Raw genomic sequence first — 24,633 nt, forward strand, 5'->3', positions numbered from 1 at the left:
AAACAGGTACCCATCAGATTACTCGGGCTTTCGTCATTAATTGAAAGACAAAAACAACCCCCATGTCAACGATTATTATTTCATGATTTTAAACTGATTTCAAACCAAAATACAAATTTTTCAAACTGATAATGCAATAGCCATTTAACCCAATCCTTGAGTAGCTTTCCATATAATGTTCACGAAAGATCTTGTGCATATACTCCTTGTCAAAAAATTATAGTTGAGAGGAAAATAGTTACCACCTTGAAATAGCTCAGTTTCATGTTTGTGAACAATAACCCCAAGCAATTTTGGGGAAGCTAATAAATTGCAGTCTACCCTATCAACCAGATGCCCCTTAGAATTAATAATAGCATGTTTGGACACTTTTGTACTGTCTCCAAAAACGAGTTCCCAAACATGCCCTAAATTTTGATTCTCTATGGTGAGTTTCTCCAAAAGCCTTCCCTTGAACATGCATCATTACTAAACTTCAGCCAGGGGTACATATCCTCTATAACAAAGAAGAAAACTTGACCCAAATGTGTCAAGCATGTTTTCCTTGGATACACACGACATCACAAGGGAAATAGGCATAATTCTCCTCTCACTTGAAAATTGTACACTTCCATAGATGTTCGCTTTTCTTGGATGGGTACCATATTATCCTAAATCTCATATTCAAGTGCAGCATACAACCATTAATGAAGAAGAGTATAAGTTTTGATCTCAAAATTCACCTACAACTGAACCTAAGCCAACCTCCTTACTAAATCCAAGCCTATAGTGAAGTTAGAGGTACCTAAGACAATGAACCACGCAAATAGCTTGTGGTGTATTCAAGTAAGCAAGCACATCAGCAATGCGTTACCCAACAGCATTGCAATTAGACCCATGCCCTGATGCCTACCTCTGGAAGGGGCAAAGTAATCAAGCTAATACTGATTCTGAAGCTTCCAATGAATAAGTACGCTAAAAAATATTACCTTGCCATTTCAAATAGAAAAGGATTAGATTTTGTATCCAGCACCGATCTCACGATTTGTGTCCTATGATATTGCAAATGAGGATTTCCAAGCTCCTGAAAAGAATTGCACATGGCAACACAATCAAAGACATCAAGGAGAACAACCTATTGAGTGCAAAGATGTAAATGAAACCTGTTATCTGCCTACCCACCATCAACGGAAACCTGTAGTTTTTAATATTTTTCCCTTGGTCACCCTTCAAACTGGTCAGGAATAAGGCTTTTTCTCATAGTTAAACCTGAACCTCATTAGGAACCTGGCGTTACTTTCATAATCGACTTGAGGAAATATGTGAGAAATTAAACCTACAAGAGGTGGTGTTAACTTTTCACATTAAAGGCGAGTGAGTTTATGCGGATTTATTTCTGAAAGATCATGAAGCATTCTTTACATTTTAATGTTAATATGCAAAAGGTTGTAATTAAACTTTAGTTTAGAATAATGTTTTCTTTCACTTTAACGTTCGATGTGATGAAATTGTTATTAAGCTCCCTAGTTCAAGAACTGTTTTGCTACATTAAAAGTTGCCCTATAGGAGTTATAATTAGTCCTTAGTTTGCCTCTACTACGTACCTATGCTCCCCTCTAAGTTAAGAGGCGGTAGAAAACAACACAAAATACAATTAATGAATCAATTATTAAGGATGTTAGTGATACCAAGTCTGCTAAGGAAATCTGCCTCAGGCTAAGTAAACATGCAGCAGATGGTGGTCCCTGATATCTACGTCGGAAGCTATCCAGTTTGGGCAGAAAGACACCCTTAAACTCAGATTCTCATAATCATAAATTGATTGTGTAGAGAAATTCATCAAAACATATTCAACAATGGCCTGACAGTATGAAAAGGCAGAAAAAAGCTTGACAACATGATTTTCTAGCATGAATTTAATGTCACAAAAATGTTGTCCAAATGCACAGAATACTTCCTACAACTTTTAAGTAAGAGCATTAGATAAAAAGGTTTAGAGAAGGTTCCAGATCTACTGCCCATATACCAACAGAGTCAGAAGACTCAACCAAGATACTTCACAAGAAAGCAACCAACATAACCAGTATGGTACCATTTCTACTTGTTTGTTACTATTTGAGGCTAGCTCAATACTCTCTAGGCATAGAGAGGCCAGCTAATATCATAAATTTAGAAGATAATATTAAAAAATGTAACATAACATAACAAGAGTAAATTGCAAAGAAATATTATAATTTAAAATTTAACCTTCACTGTATGGTTAAATTAAGTACAATTTTTAAAAAAATTTTACGTCAGTTATAATTTTCACCTTCCTCTTAAAAATTTGTAAAAGAAAAGAGGCATTTCAACCTAACTTGACCATCTCAAGCCATGGAATGACCAAAGAAGATCCATTCACAAGGATCAGTAAAAGACTGCAAGTTTGATCCTCCTCTTTTACCATAAATAACCAACCGTTAACTACCCATTCCACCAAATAAATATTCTCTAATATAATCCTAATAATATTTACAGACGAGACCCAAGAATCAATACATACGAGAAAGCAGCATCTTAAAATTCTAAAACATCTCATCAAAATCTACAAGTGAACAAACCAAACTTTCAGCATTCATAGTTCATAGACAAACATAAAAGTAGCAGAGATTAAAACTCACTGGCTTCTTCCTAGATACTAACAGCTAAAGGTCATCTTTGGTTTCAGAAACAAGAAAACTTTCTCAGCTCTTACAGGTTACAAATAATAAATGGTTTAACTTGAACAACATAACAATGTTCTCACATTCCAAACTAAATAGTAAAGGTTTTAATACAAGATTGATTTATTATGAAATTAACACAACTGTAGTAATCTGAGAAGGAAACTACCTGATGACACATGACAGCAACAGGCAAGCTGCGCAAAGTCCAGCATGAAGATCAATGGAACAATGAGAAATTTCCACCAAAGTCAAATGCCAAAAGTTATTTCACAGGGCGTCTAGCATCAGCATCAGATCACTGTACCTAGCAGCAGTTAAAATGAACCCATCCTATCCCCTATCATTTACAAATATCAGATAAACATAAACAATGCATTGCAGCAGCTTTTTAAGCTTAGTAAAAAATGCAGCCGCATGGATACCACAGCTCAGAGTCGATTTACAGAAGGATTTCTGCGGGAATGGGTAAATTGACCACAGCACTCAACCTGACCTCTGGAAATTATCAAGATCTGAAGAGAGGCAAATTTTATTCAAACAGGTTGGAGTGTATTTTATATTAAAATAAGAAATTACAAGAGAAATGCAGAGAAAACTATCAACAGTTTATCTCTGTGACACCAGTTATCATAACAAGGGCATGATTAACATTGACGATTGTATAAGCTTCCATAAAGAAGGTAAGGAATAACACCCAAAAAAGGTTGCTTTTGCAACCAAATTTAATTAATCGGGCAGCAGAAGGTAAAAAGTCAAAATAAAATCCCACAAAAAAATAATAATATGATTATAATTACGATGAAAAACAATCAATCTTATACCACTACGTACGATCCTATACAGCAAAGAACAATGAACAAAGACTGATAACCACATGAAACAGCTGTCGACCGTATTTCTTCGCGGAAACCTGGTGGAGAGGAAAGGTGCGAAGGTTGGCCATTTAATCCCGGTGAATTCTCAGGCGACATTGATGAATCCGGCGGTGGAGCACCTTCCGGAACAGGGCCTCCAGGTTTTGTTGTCACAATTGGATTCTCCCGAATACCTCCCTAGGCAACAGCACCTTAGACACCCCAAAAATTGCCACGGATTTTGATCAAACACAGTCTGAGTTACTGACGCTTGAACGATCCCAGTATTGATCGCCACAGAACCATTGATCCTCGAGATGTTAAGTGTGAAGCTACCCGCTCCCATGGATTCTGTAGCTAACGTGGGCTGCAGTGGATTGACAATTGACTCCAAGGAACCCAGGGGATAATACGAATGGAGCACATGAAACTTCAACACCACAGCTTTCTTATCGGCCGGCAAAGACTGTAAGCTCACGGAAGGAGGCAGGAAGCAAATGCATCATCCACAGGAACGAACATAGTAATCCCAGCACCGCCTTCATCAGCCTCGAACTCTTGAACAACACCCGAAGCCGACAACATAGATGCAGCGACATTGAAGTTGTGACATCGATAAGCGCCTTGGTTATGTTCAACCCGGAGGGGGTCGAGTTTCGGAAGCCATAAGATCGAACCCGAAAGGGATAAGAAGAGAATTAACAGCAAAAATGCTGACATTATACGGAAGGGTCTTGATTAGGGAAAGCACAGTGGCATGGAAGGGAACCAGATGAAGAAGAGTAAGGCGCAGGAGAGTGAACGAGGACGACGCCGTTGACTGGGTCGCGAGTGATGTTAACAGAGCCGAAGTTATCAGTAGCACGGCCAGTGGTTTGAAAGAGAGTGGTAACAAGCTTACCAGAGGCAGGGGGAGAAACGCAGGTCAGACCACGAGAAGAACTCGAGAAGAATGTGATAACGGAGGACATCAGGCATCGAATTGGGGGAGATACGGGCGCGTGAGATCAGAGGAAGATGAGAGTAGAGCGTTGGGGACGGCGAGGATGGTGAGGGAGGTACGGCGATTAAGATCTGCGGCGACAGAGGAGGTCGAGGAGAGGAGGGAGGCGAATTGAGAGAGATCTGGGAAATTGGAGAGCAAAGAAGTGATGTTGAAGCAGAGAACAGGAGAAGGAGAAGAGGAGGATAGGAGGAGGAGGGAATAAAGGAGGATTGTGGGGGTAAAATGGGAAGCCATGGATTGGACTGGGGGCGTCTGTTTCTAACTTGGCTCTTCCGCTGCAGAAGAACTGAGGAAGAAGCAGCAGGAAGAGAGAGAGAAAGAATGGGAAGTTAGTGATGGACAGTGAGGACTGAGGAGTGAGGGGAGAGCGGAGGATTCCCTGGGCGCGGGAGCATGAATCAGCATGGATGCTGATGACCGTGCATCATGTCATGATGTATCGCTGCTCATAATTTTATTCTTTAAAAAAATGCTTGAACAGTAACCTTTCTTGCACGCAAGTTCTAATAAATCATACTGATTTTTTAATCAAAAAACCAGTTCATTAAAACAGGTAAAATGATTATAGTTTAAAAGTCTGGCCTATTACAATAAGTTAATTTGAACAAAACCGAAAAACCGAATAAATAAGTCGCCTAGTGTAACTAAAAAGGGGGGGGAAAAAAGGAAAAAAAAAAAACCAAAGAAGAAACACAACCAGTAGAGTAACAAAATGAAAAAACCTCTTGTTTTCAGAGGGCACAGTTCATAGATGCATATGCCCTTGTCAGCAAGGGTCAAAATAAAGAGATTAAAACTGCACTTTTGACTTGGGTGCCTTCAAAGCCCGAGGACCAGATGGCAAACAAGCTATTTTCTAGCAAGACTATTGGAGCATACTTGGGGAAGAGGTGTGCAAGATGGTTAAGGAAATATTTGATGAACCTTTTAAGGTAGAGTGAATAAGCCTGTCAACACCTGAATTTGGATCTAAAGTATCGAAATTAGCCTAAAATGGGCAGCTACCAGACTTTTTTGACAGAGGTCTCAGAGATTCTTTTGAAGTGACAGAGGAATTCCCAAGAACTAAATTGTAAAGAAAATATTCCTAGGCCAAGTAGGGACCTAATTATAAATAATAAAATTCTGGTCGACCAATGTTCAAAGTTACTGAAAATGGCCCAAATGTTTTAGAAAAATTCCAGAAAAATGGTAATGTGGTAGCTAGAACTAAATGATGAGGATAATGATGATTGTGTAGCTAAACTACTTGCTTTATGTGCCTCGGCTATTGCTGTTAGAGTGTTACATGTATGAGGTAAAGTAGTTCCCTATTAATAGCAAAAGTGGAGGATGCTTGTAATTGATGCATGTTAATGTTTTGGTTGATTGATCTTGCAACTGGATTTTCAAAAAATCTCATCCCCAATATAATGACATTTTAGGGTTTGAAACTTCCAAGAGCAAGCTGCAGATTTGAGGCTAAATTATGGTGTCATACCATAAATATTCGTGGACATTTGGTTATGTATAAATATCCATGGTTGGTGCTGTAATCCCTAAGCAGGATGTTAGTTTAGAGCCACGTTTTATTTAGTTACCGAATGAATTTCTGCACGAAATTTAGTATGGTTAGATTTGACGCCATGAGCTTCAAATTGATAGGCAGTACGTCAAAAATGGACAACTACACGATTTTTAATGATTTTTCAAAGTTAAGGTTCAGAATTTGGAAAAAGGATTTCTGCCAAATGGACAAAGGTGAATTTCACAAAAACCTGATGCTTTTTCAAATGGAATTGATTCATAAGATTATTTTTCCTTGAAAAAGCATTCAAAGAGATTTTATAGAATTTTGAACCACCCCATTTTGATTTTTGTGGAATAAGTTATAAATTTTTGAAGTTGGGCCAGAAAACTGGATTTTTACCTGATGAACAGTAAAAAATCCGAAAATCAGCGTTTTTCATGAATTTTGAGCCCAAGACCATCCAATATGGTCTAAAATAGTTTAATTAACCCTAAGTGGATCCGATAGTAAGGTGTGACTTTTAGTATCAGAGCGGAGGTTCTGGCATAGGATAGAACGCTCTGCTTAGGTAATATGTCAATTAAAAGGAAAATTGACATATTGTTTGCAGGAATTGTGATGAAAAACACAATGGATTGGGACGCTAGATCTGAAGAAGTCGGTAATGATGGAGATACTAACATAATGGATCTCACCAAAGAGGATCCGATAGGATGGACATGGGGACTGCTAGCCCAGGATACTCAACAAAGGAATCCAACAATTATCAAGAGCATGGGGCTAACCTTTTAGGGTTACTATTGACGATTTAATGAACCTTCCTAGACCCATTAACCCGGTGGATTCCACAATTGATATGTATCAGGAAACAGGGACCTAGTTGTGACATTTACTCTTGCAGACAGCTTGTTACACACAAGTATACACCCAAGTGACATCCCAAACCTAGTACCAAGCCAGGGATTACCCCGACACTCAGAGTATCTATCCCTGTTCCAACTGAGCTTAAGATCTGTAGTCAGGATCAGCTGAGAGAGAAGTTGGAATTCTTGGGTCAACATATTAGGAAAGATGAGGCTGAGCAAGACCCAGAACAATTACCGAAATACATATCACAGAATATAGTTTACATTTACCTCGGTAAATCAGGGCGTAAAGGTATTATATCAGACTCAGGGACTGGGTAAACCTTATCTAGACAACAAGGACTGAATCTTTCGCTGAGGACATGTTCCAAAATTACCTCTGGGTATATCAGTTCTGTCACCTGAATAGATAGTGGATTCAGGTGTAAAGGATTACATCCAGCACCTTGAAAACTTTGTTAAGATTCACTATTTTTAGATAGTCAGATCCTCGTAAAATTAATGTAGGGCTTGTATTGTTACAGCTAACCGTAGTAGGTTAGTCTAGCATGGTTGATGGCTATGTATGTTAAACTATATTGCTGTGACTGATGACTGATGCTTGAATATTGTATTATGAATGCATATGTTGTTAAGTGAATTCCAAGCATGATTTTATTTCTTGTTCCTCGGATATGCATTTGTTTAGTTAACATATTAGTTAGAACTGATGAAACGCTTTGCCAGAAAGACCCTCAGGACATGACATAAAGGTCCTTCTCGATCTGCTACAATTAATTTTAGATCACTGAGGATAGCAATAAAAGGCTATTGAAGGGTTGAGGACGGCACAAGCTAGCCAGGAACAAGAAACAGATATTGTAATAGTAGCAGCGGTAGTAGTGGCAGTGGCTAACCTCAATAGGAGGCAGCCAGAGGAAGAAAGCTTAGTAGCGCAAGCAACAGGACAATTGCCTAGACCAACAATACCAGCAGTAGACCCGACAAAGACAGTATCCAGTAGTGGATGACTAGCTTTGCAAGCACATTCACAATCCTTCGATGGAGTGGTTGACATTCAAGCAGCAAAAGATTGGATCATCTGCTTGGAAAAGATTTTCAAAGTTCTGGACTGTCCGACTAAGCAGAAAGCCCAGATGGCTATTTACCAGCTAGAAAAGGATGCCCATCATTAGTGGAAGAATACCAAGATTCTTCTGGATGCTCGGAACACAAGAGTAACATAGGAATTGTTGCTGGAGCAGTTTTACAAAAAGTATTCCTGAGGTCAGTTAGGGATGAAAGGGGAGTGAAATTCCTAACCTTGAAGTAGAAGAATAACGAGTCATTTGATAATTACTTAGCTAAGTTTAGACATCCTTCTCACTACTTCAGTTACCTGCGTTATCGAGATGGATGAAAGGTAGATGACCAAAAGATGGTCAGAGGACTAAGGCAGTCCTAAGGGAGATGATTGCTCCCCGGGGATTCAAGTACTTCGACATGGCAGTTGAGGCCTGCCGAATTACGAAGAATAGCTTGAGCTATCATTTGATGATTGAGTCTACTCCCAAGTTAGAGAAGGGAGATCAGGGTGGCACCTCTTCTGAGGTGAATAGGAAAAGGAAGAGGCCATGGGACAACCGAAAGAGTAAGAAAGAAGGTAAGCCCTCAAATGGCAAGGAATGCCAACCTGTGGAAAGAGTCAGAGTAATAACCATGTATGGCCAGACAGAATGTCTGCTACAGTTATAGTAAGCTTAGACACTTTCAAAATAATGCCTGCAAAATACAGAGAAGGCAAGGTCACGCACCCGAGGACGAGTATTTGTCATCACAGGGGAAAAAGTCTTGAAGTCTCCAGAAATGATCCAAGGAACGATTATTTTTAACAACTCCCCAGTAATTGCAATGTTTAATTAGGGTTCTAGTTATTTTTTTTATTTTGCATACCTAAGCTAAAAGACTTAGCTTGATTATGCATACGTTGCCTTATGACGTACATGTGTCCACACCAACGCAATAGAGGGACAATTACATCTGATGGGTGCTTAAACTGTGTATTGGTTATGAGCACTGTTATATTGCCTTAGATTTGATATGTAAGCCTTCCCTGAAGTTGATGTGGTGATGGGATCGAATTGGTTGTCGTCCCATAATGGCAAGGACAAAACCATGATCCTACCCCAAGAGGAATGGAGTAAATCTGAGGTTAAGTTAAACTCCGTAACGGATGACTAGACAGGCAATGGTATGATGAATGAAGCTATGTAAGACTAGCAAAGGTTAAGGGAAAAGTGTGTTTTGTCATAATAAACCAAGAGAGTTGTGGCGATGAACAAATATGGAAGTGATTATCAGAAGAGGTGGTAACTCTCGTCACTCAAACAAGGATTCTAATCATAACGAACAAACACAATAACCCTCAGATGTTGAGGTGGTGTCTCAACAAGACGTAACGACTTTTAAGGTCGCAAAGAGTAAGTTAAGTAGAAGTTAGAAAGAGAAAGGTAGCCACTAATTAGAATTATCAGATTCCCCCTCAAGACGAAGGGTAATGATGAGGAATTGAACGAGATAGTTAGGGGTTGAGTATTACACCATTAAGAAGGTGTGAGTGGCAACCTAAGCTAGACAAACTCTTACATCCTCATTAGGGCTAGGGCACCATGATAGAGTAGCTATCTCAAGTCCTAGAATAGCTTAATAGAAACTCTGAGATAGTGAAGATGGAGAGCCCTAATGAAATGTCTTAAAGATCATGAAGAAGAGGATGAGACAGATAGCTATACAGGGAACTAGCTTAGAAGTTGGCATGTTCCCCTTAATGTTAAGAGATACTCAGTTGCTTGGAGTTTTTTAGGTTGAGAGGTACCCTTTCAAGGGATAAATTCTTGGCCAGGGATCTTTCTAGAGAGAATGGGAGTTGGTCCTCCAAGTTAGAATTTACATTGCTCAAGATCGAGCAAGGTACCCTATCCGAGCAGGAAAGGAAAGCAGCCAAGGCAAGGCAAGCGTAGTTGACCTTACCCAATGGAACTATGACTAGCCAAGAACAAAGCTAGGCTTAGATGTGCCTGAGTTTAGCATAGTACTATAACAAGTAGAAAGAAGAAGAACCTCAAAGTCCTCTCCCTATGACTCCCTGAAAGTAACTGCGAACAGAAAGAGAAGCTCCCCTTTTTAGGGATGAGATGCCTCGTTGACATGCTACAGACATAGCAACTAGTAAGAGCTTGGACTCCTTACATTGAAAATGCCAAGCATTATGCATATTAGAGTACACTCCTACTGAAAGGTAAAGTAGAGGAAGGAGAAGTTGCATTGGAATGCTTGTAATTGATGCATGTTAATGTTTTGGTTGATTGATCTTGCTACTAGGATTTTCAAAAATCTCATCCCCCAAATATAATGTAACATTTTAAGGCCTGAAACTCCCAAGAGCAAGCTGCAGATTGGAGGCTAAATTATGGTGTTATACCATAAATATTCGTGGACATTTGGTTATGTATAAATATCCATGGTTGGTGCTGTAATCCCTAAGCAGGATGTTAGTTTAGAGCCACGTTTTATTTAGTTACCGAATGAATTTCTGCACAAAATTTAGTATGGTTAGATTTGACGCCATGAGCTTCAATTGATAGGCAGTACGTCAAAAAATGGACAACTACACGATTTTTAATGATTTTTCAAAGTTAAGGTTCAGAATTTGGAAAAAGGATTTCTGCCAAATGGACAGAGGTGAATTTCACAAAAACCTGATGCTTTTTCAAATGGAATTGATTCATAAGATTATTTTTCCTTGAAAAAGCATTCAAAGAGATTTTATAGAATTTTGAACCATCCCATTTTGATTTTTGTGGAATAAGTTATGAATTTTTTAAGTTGGGACAAAAAACTGGATTTTTACCCGATGAATAGTAAAAACCTGAAAATCAGCGTTTTTCATGAATTTTGAGCCCAAGACCATCCAATGTGTTCTAAAATGGTTTTAATTAAACCCTAAGTTGATCCGATAGTAAGGTGTGACAGATATTGATTCTTGGAGAAATCCAACTTCCCCTTTCATTTGTATATGTTTCTGCCATGACTGGAAATTTATGATGGGTTTGGAATTTGATGCTTCCAATAACTTTAAATGATGATTTTGTGTAGGGATATATGTAGAAAACATGTTTAGAAGTATTAGAATTGAAAATGGAAATTTTGGACATAAAGCACCTATATTTTAGCCAAACCAGAATAGGGGGAAGAAGTTGGATTTTGATTGTTTTGAGCTTGGAAATATATTCTACATGTAAATTATGTGGGAATAGTATGTGGAAATAATTTTAGGATGATTGGAATTAAAACTTAAAAGTTAGAATTCAATTGTGTTCAAGAAAGAACCAAGTAAGAAATAGGTTGGTGTCTTGGTTCTAATGAATGTTTGGCATTGTGTTTTGATGTGTTTAGGATTTTGGAACATCTAAGAGGATGTGTGGAGATGTTGACCGAAAATCCATAAGGTTGGAACATCAAGGGAACCAAAGGAAAAGCAGAGGAAAGCTATGTTACAATGTATGAACTTACCTATATTGTGTGCTTGATATGTATGCTTGCATGGTATGCTTGTGATGCAATAATTGACTAAGCCATAATGCAATGTTTGCAAAGTTAAGTGCAAACTTATGTTATGTTATGCCTTGGCAATATGTTATGAAAGCATGTGATGTTTGGCTTACTTTTTATGGCATCCATATGTTAATGTTATGATAATATGTCATGCATTTGCATTATGTCTTGCATGCTTATGGGTAGTGTTTGCTACTGAGATTCTCCTGAATCTCACCCTCCCTTAACAACCCCTAATAGGTGCTACGAGCTTGAAAGAAAAATAAAGAAGTGGAAGTGTAAGATAAAGGGAAGAAACCAAGCATGTCTTATGTTTTCATAACATGCTATGTTATGTAACTATCCTGTTAGTTGATGTTATAATTATGTCATGTATATTCAATTATGTTTAAAATTTTTATGGTATGTAAGATGACATGATATTATGTATGGAAATAGTATATGCAATGACAACATGGGAAATGCAAGAAATGAATTTATTTGAAAATGTTGAATTAAGTTAGGGAGTTAGAGAGTCCCTAAATGAGCCACGAATTGGTGCCAATGATGAGACAGAGCAAATGAACAAATTTTCTATGAAATTTGGTGAATATTTAGAGCACATCCAGAGCTTTAAAACAAGTAGTAGTTCACATGAAATGAATGTGTATGTTAAGAGTTATGGCTGTTCAAAGTTGAGGTAGGACTTCTGGAAAACACTGTTTTGACTAAATGGACAGTAATCTTTGATGAAAAAACTATACAAATTGGCAAGGTTTAAGTTCAGGTTGTTATTTTTCCCTTGTAGAGAATTGAAAGAGTTTTATGTGAAAATTAGAGCCACTCTGTTTTGATTTTTTTAGAATTAGTTATGATTTTCCAAATTTGGCCCCTAAATTCTGGAACGTGCAATGAACCGTGACCGTACAAGTCAAACTTTAAAACTTGATTTTCTAACCTTAAGGCGGCCAATGACTGTGGTTCTGAATGCTTCCGTATAATGCGTTAAAGTGTATGAAAGTAAGGTATGACAATACAAACCTTGTTCTCATCCTGCAGTCAGAGAAACCAGAAGAACTCAAAGAATTTTGACCGATTTCCCTATGCAATGTAAGCTACAAGATCATAACAAAAATCATTAGTACCAGGATTAAAGGATCATGGGAGAATTAGTTGGTTCCCACTAATGCAGCTTTATATCAGGAAGGCAAAGTAGCAATAATATAATTGTGGCACAGGAAATCATGCACTCTATGAGATTGAAAAAAGGAACTAGGTATTGGATGCCAATCGAGGTAGATCTTGAGAAAGCTTATGATAGACCGGAATGGCCTTTTATCAAGGATACACTTAAGGAGATTGGAATCGATGGAAAGCTACTTGATATAATTATGAGCTGTATTTCAAGTCCTTCCTTTAGAGTCTTATGGAATGGAGAGGCAATAGAGAAATTTCATTCGTCTAGAGGCATTTGTCAAGGTAATCCGATTTCACTGTATATTTTTACTCTGTGTATGAAAAAGCTAAATCATTGCATTTAGGACGTGATTAATGAAGGGGATTGGAAGGTAATTAAATTAAATCCAGGAGGTCCAAAGATTTCCCATCTTTTCTTTGCAGATAACCTAATCCTCTTTGGAGAAGCTTTAGAAAGCCAGGCAAAGGTTATGTTGTGTTGCTTGGAAAAGTTCTGTAATGCCTCAGGACAAAAGATGAGTGAGAGTAAAACAAAGGTCTATTTCTCTACGAATGTCCATGGCACTAGAACCCTTAACTCGAGTTAAAGCATGGGAATAGGGCTAACTACCAATCTGGGGAAGTACTTGGTTGTTCCTCTTCTCCATGGTCGAACCTCCTCTTTAACTTTTGCCCCACTGTTAGACAAGACGAGAAGGAAACCAACGGGATAGAAAAGGAACTATCTGAATTTGGCAAGTCATTCTACTCTGGTCAAATTGGTCTTATTAGCAATCCCATCCTATTATATGCAGACCATGCTTCTCCCTAAAAGACTCATTGACTGAATTGAGCAAGAGATCTTATGGGGGAAAAAGAGGATGCAAGAAAGATACATCTCCTATCTTGGGGGAACTAACAAAAGACAAGAATGATGGAGGACTAGGCGTAAAAAACTTGAGGTGAGAGAATATAGCCTTCATCATGAAGATTTGCTAGAATACAATTCATAACGAGGAAGTCCTTTGGGTGAGAGTGCTTCGGGCTAAATATAAGTGTGGGCAAGACATAATACCTTGGGTGGAGAAGAAACATAATTCCTCCCGTACTTGGAGGGATATCTGTACAGAAGAAGTTCAAAGAAGGGTTTGGCATCAAAGTTAGGAATAGTAAATCCTCCTTTTGATTTACTAATGGGTTTGACATGAACGCCCCACTCATAGACCTCATTCCAGGAAGAGAGGGGGAGATTGATATGGATGAGAGGGTAGCACACTATGTGGAGCCTAGAGGGGAGTGGGATAGATGGAAATTGAAAAGGTGGTTTGATGGGAATACTATTGCTTGGATAACTTGTGCACACCCACCCCGTGAGGAGAGAGGAGAGGACAAAATTTATTGGAGACCGTCAATTGATGGTCATTTTACTGTCAAATCTGCCTATAATTTTCTTTTTTATAGGTAAAAATAGCAGCAAGAATAGTGTTTAGGAATAGATCTAGAAATGGCAAGTGTCTGAGAAGATCAAGTCCTTCATGTGGCTTTTTACACATGGAAGAGCAAATATTGTGAACCTCAGGAGTAGAGGACTTCAAGTGATAGACAACTGCTTGTTCGGATGTGATCAAGAGGAGAACTCTATGCATCTGCTGAGGGACTGCCTGAATGTCAAGAAGAAATGGAAAGCAGTCATAAAGCCCTCCTATTGGAATTCTTTTTTCTCCTTACAAGGTATTGAATGGATTAATTGGAATCTCACCCATGATACAGGACTTCATTTCACAAAGAAAATCCATTGGACAACCTTGTTTGGTTACATATGCTGGGACATATGGGTTAATAGGTGCAACAAACTCTTTGGCACTAATGAAGACGGTACTAACCATAATGCACAGAGCACTTTTTTGAGAGCTTGTCTAGACCAGGAGTTGCTTCATAACAACAAGTTTTACAATCTTCATCCACACTATGGAGTATGATGAGCTTCTATGGATGATGACTTCACTAAATTGGAGGTAGGTGGATCGGTTCTCTAAGATGGACGAAGTGGATGCGGAGGGGTCATAAAGAAGGCATCTAATGATTTGATCAGTGGATTCTACTGCAAACTTACAAATGTTCCTCCTGCTATCACAGAGTTGATCGATATCATTCATGGCCTAACTATGTGCTGGAATAGAGGGTTTAGGAAAATTAATCTTGTTAGTGATTGTATCGAAGCTATTGTTATGCTAACTTGGGGTTACACAGGTGATCACCCTTTTTGGGATATTGTTAATAATGCTAGGATCCTAATTGATAGGAATTGGGTAGTTCAGATCCATCATGTTCATAGGGAAGGAAACCGTATTGCGAATTTACTAGCTAAATTGTCTCATACTACAGCTAATAGCTTTTGTATCCTTGATCAACCTCTACCTCTGTGCCCACAGGCAGATAGTGATGAAGGGGTTTAGTTGTAATCTTATGCTTTGAGTAATGATATTAGATTTCCATTAAAAAAAAATGAAAGACCAATTGTATAAAGAAAAAGATAATACATGCAATTTTGACTTTATCATGAACTATGTAGCACCAAACAAGCTAAGAGGAATTGGTATAATCCTTACTTTAGAAGAGTGAATCAAAAAGAGATTCCTCGACAATAGATTCCCTTGGGAACTAATCTAAAGTCACCACGTTAGGGACGACAGCAAGAGTCTCTAATATCTGGAACTCAAACCAATAGCTCAAGACAAAAGTATCCAAGAAGATCAAACTTGAGTAGCAGCAAAAAAAAAAAAAAAACAAGACTATGCAAGAACACATGCTCTAATCACCAAGAACTTCTTCAGAAAAAATAAAACCTTTAACACCTAGAAACAAAACATGCAAACCATGAAGCAAAAATGCCCAATGTCACACCTCCTTTGATATCCCATTATACATCAATTAGAATCATTATAACGCATTTCCCAATGTTTCCAAACAAAAAATTTCAATTTCAAAATTTTCTTTTTTATTCTGTCCGTATACTATGCATAAGAATTTGGGCAAACTTTGAAAATTCATAACTAATTCTAGAAAATCAAAATGAGGTGGTTCCAATTTTCACTTGAAGCTTGCTAAGAGTTCTTTAGAGGAAAAATATTCATTGGACTTAGTTCCATCCAGAACAGCAGTAGAAAATTTGACAAAATGCACTATTCATATGGCAAATTTTTGAATTTCTAGTATTTTAGCTCAATTATGGAAAGGCATAACTCTTAGGAAGAAACTCCAATTTTAATGATTTAGCACTTGTTTTAAAGCTAAAAATGATATTTATTTGCCTGCAAAGTCTCAAGTCCAAATTCCGTCATTTGCTTATTATTTTATATGTTAAAAGATTAGCTTCTTTTAAGATATTTTTATCCCCTAATCCCATTTTTCTTGAATTTATTTCCCTTTTTTCTTCTTCCACATCCTTTTGACATTGCACCATTCAATATTTCAGCACTGGGTATGTCATACAAATATAATTTTACAACATATTATCATTCATGATCCATTACAAACTTGGCATAAAGTTTGATAACACATTACATGACATTCCAAGGTAATAAGACATTCATAAAGCCCTCTCATCCTAGCACCAATTCTTTGCATTGATCCATAGAGGAGCCACTTCCTAAATGATAAATAAATTGACATAGGAGGAATGAGATTTCATAAAAATCTCAATAGCAATTGAACTATAATTATCATGTAAATCAAGCAAGCTACAATGTGACATGTTATAAATTTCAAGACATCTTCAAACCACATAAAATCATGCTCAACATCATGCTAGGAGAGGAACACCAACACTTTCACAATAACATAATTCAATGCATTTGGCCAAAGTATAACCCAAAGCAATCCAATCAACCAAGATCACAACACAATTCCTCAATCCAAACAAACAACATAATCATATTAAACAAGCAAGATGAACAATCAAATTACAATTCAATGCTTCCTTTTTAATACTTGATAGTTTTGGTCTCCTTAAGGAATTCTGGTTTTTCTTGATTCCTCCTCACAAAGCCTATTAATTCAAGCATAAATATAAGCTATATTAATAACCAAACCACTTAAACATAACACTTTATCTTTAACTTAACATTTTCCCCTTTTTCTTTGATTTTTAACAAAATAATTCCTCCATTAGAACCAATGATCTCTTAGCTCAATCCTACACAATTTTGCATGAGGAATCCAAATATCCAATCATTTTTTCAAAAATCAAACTCCTTCCCCATGAAACTGGTTTAGCTGAATAGGGTATATAATCTTCTAAAAATTTTATTTTTGATTCCAACGATTTCGAACACTTCCCAATAGTATATCCCTACACAAAAACATGTTTTAAACCCATCAGAATCATCAAATCAATACAAAACAATTTCCTGCACCATGAATAGTACCTAGCCAAATTGAAACATATAATACCCTAGGTTGATTTTCTTTAAAAATCAATCCATACACCACTTATACATGCTTATTCCACTTGCTATTTAAAGTTTCTATCCTTCCCTAAACATCACATGACCAGGCCAAAATTTGAGTAGCATCACCTCTTGATTTTCCAATCCAAAACCTTACTAAACTAGTTCAAAACTTAAGGATAAGAAGGGTTAAGCATACCTTGATGCTTTCTTGCTATAAACTGAATGATTCTTTGCTCAAAATCCTCTCAAATTCAGTCTCCCTTAGTTTGGACACAAAGTGGCAGCATCTCCCTCTCTTTTTCCAATTTTTTAGCATTTTTCTTATATTTTAGGAGGGGGTATTTATAGAAAATCCAATCTGCCCTTCCCTTCCTCTTGTTGGCCAAAATATGACACATAATGGGGGGTATGTGGCAGCCATCAACAACAAGAAAGGTTCAGATTTAACCATGTGTCCAATTCTAGAGTTTTCCAACAATTATCCTTTAATTTTGCATTTTATTTTAATTAATTGTGGAGTGGGCAGCAAGCAACAAAATTGGGCTCTCTTCCAGGCCTAATGTGGGTCCCACACATGGTTTAGGATGCCCAAAAAGATGGCCCACAATCCAAATCAAAATCCTAAACCAATTTGAAACTTTATCAATTACTATTCACTAGTAACATTCCATAATTTTTTCAAACCTCCAAAAATTCATTTCTCTTCATAATAATTCACCTTTTAATATGAGAACATGATCTATAAATTTTCAGAATTTTTTGCCACCTCCAGGTATTTATTTTGAATTTTCTCCGATTAAGCCTCTATTAGTGTTACTGCAGGAAAATACATTTTCTAGAATTAAGTCCTGAGCTTTCAAGGTCTAAAACCAATTTTATAAATTCAAATAAGTATTTAGATAATCTTTTCATATTGTTTCCAAATTTATTGAGGCCTCTAACTAATTAAAATAATTATCTTCCTCTAATTTTTCAATATTTTCCCAAAAAACCTTCGTTTACGAGAAATTCCGTAACAATTTATTTTCACAATAATTCCACCTTTTGGGCCTCAACCGAGTTTTCAAAACCTCTAATTTTCATTTTCACTATTTTTTGGGAATTTTCTAGAAATTTTCTCATTTTTTTCCGTTTTAGCTTTCATAGACCGATAATTATGAAAATGCCAACTTGGACCTTATCAGGGTTTCACCTTAAAAGTTGTTTCGTCTCTCCGTCTAGTTTCTATATTGCCCCCTATTCCAATTTTTTTAATTTCCTATATCCAGGTGAAATTTTTCGGGATGTGACACCCAACAAACATATGAACACCAATCAACTACCAATATTGCCCAGCCATGTTTGAACATGTCAAAGAAGTGGAAGAACACCAAGAGCAATGAAAGCAAGATGAGCACAACTCCTAGTATTAAAACCATGCCACTACAAACCAAAGTTCTACGAACATCTTTATCCCTAGGTATAATGAAAATGCAATTAGGAGTACCTAGAAGCAGAAAGAACCATAGTAACGGTCATCATATATTAGGAGAATGGTGAGTAAGCAAACTAATAACGTAATGTTAACGACTAGCTTATTACACCTCAGCTTACCAGCTTTGAAAGAGTAAAAAAGAGCTCTAGCTTGAATACAATTAGAAAAACAAGACGCAAAAGACTTATCGTTAATGAAAAGCCTGGGTTAACTTTCTTGACATTCCAAGCCATCTCATCACCCCTAAATCTTCTTTTCCTCTTCATAGCAGTGGCGTTTCATGACATCTCAAAAGAAAATTCATGAAGAGAGTATTGCTTAAGAATTTTATTCAACTGACCCATCTCAGATCCATTAAATTTTCATTTCTTCCCCATATAGGCCTCAGTATATGACCTCTCAAATGCTTTAGGCAAGATTGTAAACATGTTAGAGCTTGAATTCAAGTAGCTAGTCAAGGCTTGTGAATCCTTAAAACTCTACTGAGCATTTGGTGGAGTTTGACTCTAAGGGAGTCTATTTGAAGCCCAAACAAATAGTTCACTAGCCTTGTGAACCATGTATTAATATCTATTAAAAGAAATTTGGGTTGACTCAAGCCTAATATTATGTGTGTAATATGTTATTCTCTCAATTGACTCAGTACAATGCCTATATTGATAAGCAAGTGAACCATAACATTGACATACCAAACTGACTTGCTCTACCAGAAGAGAAATTTGTAGTTCCTCACCAAGATGGGAATAAAAAGAGGAAAAGTTTAACATTTGTTTATTTAACTCCATCTTAATATGAAATCTACCATTCTTGGAATGAGAGGAAAAATTACAAGCGATATAGTTTCCAAAAAAATTATAAGTACCCCTTGCCACTTGCTTAATATAGTAATCTAAGAGCAGCCCAAAATTTTATACACATACATTCACATGAAGAAAAAAAACACCTTTGTAATTGGTATCTCTGTTACCAATCATTGATTATGAACTTATTCCCTTGTAAAAGCCATACACCTTACTGCAAGATGAAAGACTTATCTCTAGGATCAGTAAAGAAAACCGCAAACGAATTTAGTTGATGCTGAGGGACCCAAATTGATGCACGAAGATTCTAATAAAGATTCATTAGCTCTTGAAACTTCGACGCATGTAAAAGATGCTGATCCAAAACCTAAATAAAGATGTAATGCCTTTTGCAGAATAATAAGTGACACTCACTACAATTTGCAACTTCATCTTGCTAAACAATCTAGTAGATAAATAAAACCAAACAAAGAACATAACTAAAAGAATAAAGGAAAGCAATAGAAGGTACTAATATGAGAAAATAGAGCAATATGAAAACTAATGAACACCATCACCTTCTAGAGAGAAAAAGTCTCTCCTCCATATTTTTTTAAAGGAAAAAAAACAAAAATTTAGGGAACATAAAGTCAATAAAATACTTTTAAGAATAAAATACACAAAATGTCCCTCGATCATTTTTTAATAGCGCATTACCTCCTTGACCTTTAGATATTTAAATTAAAAACCCTAATGTTTCATATTTTGACCATTAACTTCCCTGCTATTAAAATTATTGTTAAAGTCAACGGTTTTTGTAGTGTTATAATTTTTATGTTTTTATTATATACCACATTATTTAAAATTGTCAAAACCAAATCATTCCTCTAAAACCACAAAATTCACATAAGTATATAAGAAAAATTGGGTTTCAAACTTTGATTATTTTACCAAATTGCCCCTTAATTAAGTGTTGAAATAAGACAATCTGGATGACTATACTCCTATGGTCCTATTTATAAGTCATTTTCAACATGTTTTACATAGACTAAGAAAAACTTTAAATTTCATTAACTCTCATTTAAAATTTAACAATTTTTCAAGTCAACATAAATGAAGAGTAAAGTTGTACATCCATACAAAAAAATTTTCTTAATGCCCTATAAATAAGACTAAAAAATTGTTTTCTTTCTTTGTCCTATAAATAGGACTAGAGGAGTAATACATGAGTGAATAACAATAATCACTAATGTAAAATGTCATTTTTGCAACACCCTTTTTACTTTGGTTATAGTGAAGATGGTGTAGAAAGTGTACCATATGGAATTTTCTCAAATAAGGTTTATGACTTAAATCTCTTCACTGATTACTCAAGCTACTAATATAATAAATATTTACGATACCAGTTAACTAAGACCATCGGTACAAATAGATGTTTGAGTTATTTAATTTGTTTAAAATAAATAAAATTCTATATTAGTTTCTTGTCCAATCGATATAGTATGTTCTTTCTACACCAAATTTCATAACAACTAATATAGAAAGTAATTTGATGTTACTTTTCAATCATGGTCTTAGTTATTTTTATTCATTCATGTGCAGATTGTTGTGTCATATCATGTGACAACTCTCTTAAACTCTATCCTAAATTTCTTCTCCATTGACCTATTTTGCCTTTTATTTCCTCTTTCGTCATTTACTTCATCTTTTTCATTATCTCTCCCTTATACAACCGACTCAACTCTTCTACCATCTTTATCATATGTTTATCCTCCTTTAATGCTTTTGAAATTTATATTTTCCATTTTACTCAAGAAAAGTATTTATTTTGAACATATTCTCTTGTTTTTTTTAAGGAGGCCCTAATGTTTTGATGATAACAAATTTTGCAGGATAACTAAAATAATAATGTCTTTATATATCTTACTCTATAAGTGACTCTTTGTATTGCATATGTTAACCCAAGTCAAGCTTAATGTCAGCCCAAGCTCATTTTTACTTTTAAGTTATTTAAAAATGTATTGTGTTTCAACCTGAGTCAAATTATATTCAACTCCAATTATAGTTACCATGCTTTCTTGTGGTGTCCTATAAGTAACTCAGAATTTTGTGCTTTAATTTTCTTTGAACTCGAATCATATAAACTTTAATTTAAGTTCATGCTTGTTCAACAAAGATTTTGAATATTATAACTTACATTGAACCCTTTTATCTCAAGCCAAGATTTGTGCTTATATGATTTATGTCCTTGACCTTAATTATTAGACTTTGAGTTCATCTTAATTGAAAAACAAGTTATTCAGAATACAACTGGAGTCATATTGTCCCACCTCAAGTCAAGTTATTTGCATGTGAAAATATTCTATATTACCTCAACCTGAGATCATTCTCTTTAGCTTGAGTCATGCTTTACATCTTCTAAACATAGTTTTTTTCTAGTTCAAGTCAAGTGCAATTAAATAGAAGTATTATCAAGTATTCTTAAGTACTTCAATTCTATTAATAATAAAGATTTGTTCTTTCATTATCTTATCATCAAAAAGATCTTACTTGGTGTTTATACTCCTCAATACTTGACTATATCATTTGAAAATATCAAGTTCTTGTACTTTAAGTTTTGGCCAGTGAGTATTCAGCCCAAGTCAAGTGCCTCAACATAAGTTTATTTGATGTATCATCCACCTTAAGTTGGTGTTCGACAACTAAAAGTTGATCCAAACCTTCAACTATTTATTCCATGAATTCATGTAAAATCATCTTCTTTATTTGAGATAAATTATTTAGAGTCTTTATCATATTTTCATCTCAAGTTATGTTCCTCTAAGTCCTTGAATTTAAAATGATCATTTGACATTCAACCGGAGTCAGCCAAACTATCCTAAAAAATATCATAATTATCTTGATCGAATGTTTTGGCTTTCATTGCCATATCATAGTACTTATTATACTTGAATATCCTATTTTTGTTCAATTGATTATATCACTATGATACATCAAGTCTCAGTATTATAATTTATCATCTCACCCGAGTCAAGTTGCAGTCAAGCCAAGTTCAAATATGCAATATGACAAAACAACATTTCAAAAAATTTAAGCATTATTTAAAATTGTTTTGTATCTTCCCTAACCTATGTCTAACCTTCAAGTAAGAGATTCAAACATCCTAAAACACACTTAGTAGTATTTAAGCAATGGATTAATCATTAATGGATACATCATGAGGCAATTTCTTTTGTGTCAAAATAATAACTTACAGAATCCAACAAGCAGAAGAAGTTCTTTAAGAGGAAGAAATTTGAAGCTCAAACAGTCATTAACTAACATCAACCATAAAAGGAAGAGTTTTCAAAAGAAGAAGATAATAACTTTTGAATAAAGTGTTAAAATGCTATGGCAATCTTCAGCAAACTTAACTATCAATGCACTTATACTAGTTGTTTATATTTGATTGAAGCCAGGTCATCATTTCCTTACCCTTATTTTTGGGTTTTTCTAGTGTATTTTTTATAACATTTTTTTCTTTTTTGACCTCTGATAATAGTATGCGCATCTTTCAAACATCCAAGATGTACATTACGTTATATCTCAATTCTCAAAGAAAACTTTTTCTTCTTTTTCTTCTTCTTAGTGCTTAGCAAATTCATTGATTTAAGAGAAGATTTATTTGCTTTAATTTATTAGAAAAACTTTTACCTTATAAGGTCAAGGAGTACTAGCAAATACAACAACTCAAAACCTAATCTTGGTGAAATATAAATACTTCAAAACATAAAACTCCTTTGGAGATAGTGCTACAATTCCTTATAGCCTGTAAACCCTAGTGCCTTCCCCAAGTCCTCTTCATGAGCTCTCACCTAAAAACATTAAGATAAAGAGTGAGACAGATGTCTCAGTAACTCTAATTATACCCCTTATACATACAAATGCACCCGATAAGGTGCCTGGGGAACTGGGGTTTTAAAGCAATTCAAGTTTTAGTGTAAAGCATGCTATAAAAATAACAATACTATTTATCATATCATTTACAATAATTAGGACAAATAATCATAAGCAACAGTAACAAGCAATTATGAAACAACAAGTTAAACTAGTCAGGCCATAGCCCATAGCACCAGATCAATAATAATTAATCCTATATCTCCTCCATATTTTTACTGACTGAACCTATGGCCTAGGTTTTATGATGCCACTAATCACCCTAACAAGCTATTCTTTCATAGGATATATACCGGCCAAAGTCTACAGAGCATTATGAAGGCTAAGGTTTCCCCCCAAAAAAGGTTACTACCTTGGGTTACTACCCTTAGGGTGTGTGCAATATATCATTTGGGATAAAGGGCTAGCCATCGAACTCCAAATAGCAGTCGTGCCATATGGTCACATCTTACATATCATTTCCATCTCCACCACCTACCTAACTATTTAAGAGATCTTATCTTATAACATAGCATGCTTATCAATCATAAAGATTACCTGTTTACCTGTCATTTGCCTCGAGGAACCATCACCTTTACCATGCAGAAGATGCTAATAGCACAATTAATCATGCTTTGCTTAAAATCACTAGAGATAATCGTATACTAGGCACAATTCCAAGGTTTATTACATACAAGTTAGATTATGAAGTTAGAATTCTTGGGTTTCTTTCTATCTATCCATCCTAATTTAGTCACAGTCAAAATTATTTGTTAGATTTAAAAGTTTTGATGATAACAAAATAAGTTTTTCTGTTTCTCTGTAAAATTGTTAGGTTAATCGATCAAGTGTTCAATCACTGGTTAATCGAACATTTGTCAGATAACTGTTAGTTCATTTTGAATCAATTACAGTTAAGTTTGATTGATAATATATTAGATAATTCAAACTTATTAGATAAATGTGTTGATCGATCATGTGACCGATCATTGATAACACTGGTTGAGTGTAAGATGTTACAACTTTATTAATTGATAAGTTGTCAAGAAAAGTTATAAACTACCCCGAGTATAACATAAGGATTATCAATCACCTACTCGATCAAGAGGTAATCGATAATGACTTAGATAACTAGTAAAGGTTCCTTGACTTAATTACTGTGTTGAATAGTTTTTGTATTATTTATCATTTTATTGATCATTATTTTATCGATAACTTATTCAAACATTGTGTGTCAAATCATTTTTGGTTAATCGATAATGTGTTTTGTCAAAGTATTCTGTGTTATTTTGCAAAACAAGTTTTTCATAGTCCATGATTGATCAATTGATCAATCATCCTTTTAT

At 35.6% G+C, this 24,633-nt stretch overlaps 1 pseudogene; it reads right to left on the minus strand.

Moving 5' to 3' along the window:
* Positions 1-3,469: 3,469 nt before the first annotated feature.
* On the minus strand, positions 3,470-4,905 carry LOC114713288 (fasciclin-like arabinogalactan protein 4; annotated as a pseudogene).
* Positions 4,906-24,633: the final 19,728 nt, after the last annotated feature.

The sequence above is a fragment of the Neltuma alba genome, unplaced genomic scaffold (genome assembly GCF_004799145.2).
Source record: "Neltuma alba isolate B1F8T4 unplaced genomic scaffold, ASM479914v2 tig00001883_pilon, whole genome shotgun sequence".
In the NCBI taxonomy this organism is placed as follows: Eukaryota; Viridiplantae; Streptophyta; class Magnoliopsida; order Fabales; family Fabaceae; genus Neltuma; species Neltuma alba.